The sequence below is a fragment of the Rattus norvegicus genome, chromosome 6 (genome assembly GCF_021556685.1).
Source record: "Rattus norvegicus strain SHRSP/BbbUtx chromosome 6, alternate assembly SHRSP_T2T, whole genome shotgun sequence".
Taxonomy (NCBI): Eukaryota; Metazoa; Chordata; class Mammalia; order Rodentia; family Muridae; genus Rattus; species Rattus norvegicus.
Genome location: NC_141539.1, coordinates 23,231,648 through 23,238,175, shown reverse-complemented (window position 1 = coordinate 23,238,175; position 6,528 = coordinate 23,231,648). Strand labels below are relative to the sequence as shown.

The following is a 6,528-nucleotide window of genomic DNA, read 5'->3' as shown; positions in this document are numbered from 1 at the left end:
AACCTTCCTTTCTCAAAAGATAAAGCAGTCGCCACTGCCTGAAAAAGCAAGTGTTTTTGTGTGACGCTGGCTGGGAGCAGCACACCGCTGCGTCTGAAATGTAATTGTAAAACACGTTCTATAATCTCCCACGTCCCCGTAGAGCTGCGGCTTCTCATATGCAAGGACTAGAAAGATTTATAAAGAAAAAGCAATGAGTGGCCTTCACAAGATTAACTCCTTTTGAAGAGAGGGGTGTTTCTAGAAATGGGGATTGATTCAAAACCAGGACAAAAAGTCACCCTAGTATACAACAGAAACCACTGTCACTGCCTGGTCGTGTGCACAAGCACACTGTGGGGATTTTGTTGTTGTTGTTGTTGTTTATTTGTTTGTTTGTTTTACCTTCACAAAAAATTGACTCAAACTCACTGGATATTGCTTTTCCAAGGAGACATGACATCTGAAATCCTCTTTATCTCTATTAACCTGATTGAGCCCCAGGGCTTTCTTTTCCTAATCAGTATCAAATACCATAAGGTTAGTGTGGCTATGTTTCTGAGAGTCTCGAATGACATGTCTTCATAGAATCATGAAAAAAAAAAATCTTTCATTTTTCACCAGGAAGCTTATGTGGAAATATGTCTGCTAAAAAAGAAAGTGGACTTGAGATTGTGTTCGCAGCCCTCGCCGCGCCGCCGCCGCTCTCTAACGCCAGCGCCGCCTCTTGCTTGCTGAGCTCCAGCCGACGGAGAAGCGGGGTAAGTAAGGAGGTGCTCATACCATGGCTCGTACAAAGCCGACTGCCCGCAAATCCACTGTTGGTAAAGCATCCAGCAAACAACTGGCTACAAAAGCCGCTCACAAGAGTGCGCCCTCTACTGGAGGGGTGAAGAAAGCTCATCGTTACAGGCCTGGTACTGTAGCACTCCGAGAAATGAGACGCTGTCAGAAGTCCACTGAGCTTCTGATTCGCAAGCTCCCCTTTCAGCGTCTGGTGCGAGAAATGGCTCAGGACTTCAAAACAGACCTGCGCTTCCAGAGTGCGGCTATTGGTGCTTTGCAGGAGGTAAGGAAAGCCTACCTGGTTAGCCTTTTGAAGGTACCAACTTGTGTGCTATCCATGCCAAACGTGTATCAATTATGCCAAAAGACATCCAGCTAGCACGCCGCATACGCGGAGAACGTGCTTAAGAGTCCACTATGAGGGGAAACATTTCATTCTCAAAAAAAAATTTTTTTCCTCTTCTTCCTGTTATCAGTAGTTCTGAATGTTAGATATTTTTTCCATGGGGTCAAAGGTACCTAAGTATATGATTGCGAGTGGAAACATAGGGGACAGAATCAGGTATTGGCAGTTTCTCCACGTTCATTTGTGTGTGAATTTTTAATATAAATGCAAGATGTAAAGCATTAATGCAAGCAAAATGTTTCCGTGAACACATTTCGACAGTTCAACTTTATAACAATTATAAATAAACCTGTTAAAATTTTCTGGACAATGCCAGCATTTGGATTTTTTTTTAAATAAGTAAATTTCTTATTGACAGCAAAAAAAAATGGACTTGAGACAAATGTGTTTAGAAGTCAACAAGAACTGAGTTTGAATCTTAACTACTTCCAGTTGTGGGCTCCTCAAAGTCTTTTGACCATTATCTACCTAACAGTTGTGGTTATATACTAATTTAGTCTATAGAAACACAACAAATTGTCACCTTCCTCTCTTGAAACATTTTTCTCAAGAAAAAAAAACATACGAATAAAAATAGACGTGCCTTTGTAACCCATTGGTATATATTGATTATTTATCTGGAGAGCTAATTGAAATTTCTTGGTTCTGAAAACTGTAATGGTCAAGAAAGCAAAGTGCTTGCATTAGCCATTGTACATGCAGTGAGCTCTCAGGTATCCTTCACTAGTTCAGCACAGCTTTTACATTTATGAAACATCTGTTCAAGCAGCTGCTTCTCCATTAAAGAAAAATAAAAATGTACCACTTTTCCTTACCAATGCTGATAAATGGGAACAGGTGATGATCTCAGGAGATACTGTGAATATAAATTAAGCCATTGAAATTCTCCAGTATTATGCTCTACTCAATGATAACCTGGTCAAGGAAGAAATAAAGAAAGAAATTAAAAACTTTTTAGAATTTAATGAAAATGAAGATACAACATACTCAAACTTATGGGACACAATGAAAGCTGTGCTAAGAGGAAAACTCATAGCGCTGAGTGCCTGCAGAAAGAAACAGGAAAGAGCATATGTCAGCAGCTTGACAGCACACCTAAAAGCTCTAGAACAAAAAGAAGCAAATACACCCAGGAGGAGTAGAAGGCAGGAAATAATCAAACTCAGAGCTGAAATCAACCAAGTAGAAACAAAAAGGACCATAGAAAGAATCAACAGAACCAAAAGTTGGTTCTTTGAGAAAATCAACAAGATAGATAAACCCTTAGCCAGACTAACGAGAGGACACAGAGAGTGTGTCCAAATTAACAAAATCAGAAATGAAAAGGGAGACATAACTACAGATTCGGAGGAAATTCAAAAAATCATCAGATCTTACTATAAAAACCTATATTCAACAAAATTTGAAAATCTTCAGGAAATGGACAATTTCCTAGACAGATACCAGGTATCGAAGTTAAATCAGGAACAGATAAACCAGTTAAACAACCCCATAACTCCTAAGGAAATAGAAGCAGTCATTAAAGGTCTCCCAACCAAAAAGAGCCCAGGTCCAGACGGGTTTAGTGCAGAATTCTATCAAACCTTCATAGAAGACCTCATACCAATATTATCCAAACTATTCCACAAAATTGAAACAGATGGAGCCCTACCGAATTCCTTCTATGAAGCCACAATTACTCTTATACCTAAACCACACAAAGACACAACAAAGAAAGAGAACTTCAGACCAATTTCCCTTATGAATATCGACGCAAAAATACTCAATAAATTTCTGGCAAACCGAATTCAAGAGCACATCAAAACAATCATCCACCATGATCAAGTAGGCTTCATCCCAGGCATGCAGGGATGGTTTAATATACGGAAAACCATCAACGTGATCCATTATATAAACAAACTGAAAGAACAGAACCACATGATCATTTCATTAGATGCTGAGAAAGCATTTGACAAAATTCAACACCCCTTCATGATAAAAGTCCTGGAAAGAATAGGAATTCAAGGCCCATACCTAAACATAGTAAAAGCCATATACAGCAAACCAGTTGCTAACATTAAACTAAATGGAGAGAAACTTGAAGCAATCCCACTAAAATCAGGGACTAGACAAGGCTGCCCACTCTCTCCCTACTTATTCAATATAGTTCTTGAAGTTCTAGCCAGAGCAATCAGACAACAAAAGGAGATCAAAGGGATACAGATCGGAAAAGAAGAGGTCAAAATATCACTATTTGCAGATGACATGATAGTATATTTAAGTGATCCCAAAAGTTCCACCAGAGAACTACTAAAGCTGATAAACAACTTCAGCAAAGTGGCTGGGTATAAAATTAACTCAAATAAATCAGTTGCCTTCCTCTATACAAAAGAGAAACAAGCCGAGAAAGAAATTAGGGAAACGACACCCTTCATAATAGACCCAAATAATATAAAGTACCTCGGTGTGACTTTAACCAAGCAAGTAAAAGATCTGTACAATAAGAACTTCAAGACACTGAGGAAAGAAATTGAAGAAGACCTCAGAAGATGGAAAGATCTCCCATGCTCATGGATTGGCAGGATTAATATGGTAAAAATGGCCATTTTACCAAAAGCAATCTACAGATTCAATGCAATCCCCATCAAAATACCAATCCAATTCTTCAAAGAGTTAGACAGAACAATTTGCAAATTCATCTGGAATAACAAAAAACCCAGGATAGCTAAAGCTATCCTCAACAATAAAAGGACTTCAGGGGGAATCACTATCCCTGAACTCAAGCAGTATTACAGAGCAATAGTGATAAAAACTGCATGGTATTGGTACAGAGACAGACAGATAGACCAATGGAATAGAATTGAAGACCCAGAAATGAACCCACACACCTATGGTCACTTGATTTTTGACAAAGGAGCCAAAACCATCCAATGGAAAAAAGATAGCATTTTCAGCAAATGGTGCTGGTTCAACTGGAGGGCAACATGTAGAAGAATGCAGATCGATCCATCCTTATCACCCTGTACAAAGCTTAAGTCCAAGTGGATCAAGGACCTCCACATCAAACCAGACACACTCAAACTAATAGAAGAAAAACTAGGGAAGCATCTGGAACACATGGGCACTGGAAAAAATTTCCTGAACAAAACACCAATGGCTTATGCTCTAAGATCAAGAATCGACAAACGGGATCTCATAAAACTGCAAAGCTTCTGTAAGGCAAAGGACACTGTGGTTAGGACAAAACGGCAACCAACAGATTGGGAAAAGATCTTTACCAATCCTACAACAGATAGAGGCCTTATTTCCAAAATATACAAAGAACTCAAGAAGTTAGACCGCAGGGAAACAAATAACCCTATTAAAAAATGGGGTTCAGAGCTAAACAAAGAATTCACAGCTGAGGAATGCCGAATGGCTGAGAAACACCTAAAGAAATGTTCAACATCTTTAGTCATAAGGGAAATGCAAATCAAAACAACCCTGAGATTTCACCTCACACCAGTGCGATTGGCTAAGATCAAAAACTCAGGTGACAGCAGATGCTGGCGAGGATGTGGAGAAAGAGGAACACTCCTCCATTGTTGGTGGGATTGCAGACTGGTAAAACCATTCTGGAAATCAGTCTGGAGGTTCCTCAGAAAATTGGACATTGAACTGCCTGAGGATCCAGCTATACCTCTCTTGGGCATATACCCAAAAGATGCCTCAACATATAAAAGAGACACGTGCTCCACTATGTTCATCGCAGCCTTATTTATAATAGCCAGAAAATGGAAAGAACCCAGATGCCCTTCAACAGAGGAATGGATACAGAAAATGTGGTACATCTACACAATGGAATATTACTCAGCTATCAAAAACAACGACTTTATGAAATTCGTAGGCAAATGGTTGGAACTGGAAAATATCATCCTGAGTGAGCTAACCCAATCACAGAAAGACATACATGGTATGCACTCATTGATAAGTGGCTATTAGCCCAAATGCTTGAATTACCCTAGATCCCTAGAACAAACGAAACTCAAGACGGATGATCAAAATGTGAATGCTTCACTCCTTCTTTAAATGAGGAAAAAGAATACCCTTGGCAGGGAAGGGAGAGGCAAAGATTAAAACAGAGACTGAAGGAACACCCATTCAGAGCCTGCCGCACATGTGGCCCATACATATACAGCCACCCAATTAGACAAGATGGATGAAGCAAAGAAGTGCAGACCGACAGGAGCCGGATGTAGATCGCTCCTGAGAGACACAGCCAGAATACAGCAAATATAGAGGCGAATGCCAGCAGCAAACCACTGAACTGAGAATAGGTCCCCTATTGAAGGAATCAGAGAAAGAACTGGAAGAGCTTGAAGGGGCTCGAGACCCCAAAAGTACAACAATGCCAAGCAACCAGAGCTTCCAGGGACTAAGCCACTACCTAAAGACTATACATGGACTGACCCTGGACTCTGACCCCATAGGTAGCAATGAATATCCTAGTAAGAGCACCAGTGGAAGGGGAAGCCCTGGGTCCTGCTAAGACTGAACCCCCAGTGAACTAGTCTATGGGGGGAGGGCGGCAATGGGGGGAGGGTTGGGAGGGGAACACCCATAAGGAAGGGGAGGGGGGAGGGGGATGTTTGCCCGGAAACCGGGAAAGGGAATAACACCCGAAATGTATATAAGAAATACTCAAGTAAATAAAAAAAAAAAAAAAATGAAGACAAGTAGAGCTCACTTCATAAGATGTTGTGAAGGCAAGATAGATACATAAAAAAACATGTGCCTGCGGATGTAGATCTCTCCTGAGAGACACAGCCAGAATACAGCAAATACAGAGGCGAATGCCAGCAGCAAACCACTGAACTGAGAATAGGACCCCCGTTGAAGGAATCAGAGAAAGAACTGGAAGAGCTTGAAGGGGCTCGAGACCCCAAAAGTACAACAATGTCAAGCAACCAGAGCTTCCAGGGACTAAGCCACTAACTAAAGACTATACATGGACTGACCCTGGACTCTGACCTCATAGGTAGCAATGAATATCCTAGTAAGAGCACCAGTGGAAGGGGAAGCCCTGGGTCCTGCTAAGACTGAACCCCCAGTGAACTAGACTGTTGGGGGGAGGGCGGCAATGGGGGGAGGGTGGGGAGGGGAACACCCATAAGGAAGGGGAGGGGGAGGGATTAGGGGGATGTTTGCCCGGAAACCGGGAAAGGGAATAACACTCGAAATGTATATAAGAAATAATCAAGTTAATAAAAAAAAAAAAAAAAAAAAAAGAAATTCTCCAGTATTGTCTTACAAATATATTAAAAATACAAAAAGTCACAAAATGGAGTCATGAAGCCCTGGAAATAATCAGGGGACACTTAGGAATAGCTCACTCTGTG

General features: G+C 40.9%; 1 pseudogene across 1 annotated transcript; it reads left to right on the top strand.

Annotated features, from left to right (window-relative positions):
• Nucleotides 1-676: 676 nt before the first annotated feature.
• H3f3a-ps1 (H3.3 histone A, pseudogene 1) lies at nt 677-1,390 on the top strand (annotated as a pseudogene). Its single transcript, XR_015622233.1, has one exon. The product of XR_015622233.1 is annotated as a H3.3 histone A, pseudogene 1 (transcript).
• The last annotated feature ends 5,138 nt before the right edge of the window (nt 1,391-6,528 follow it).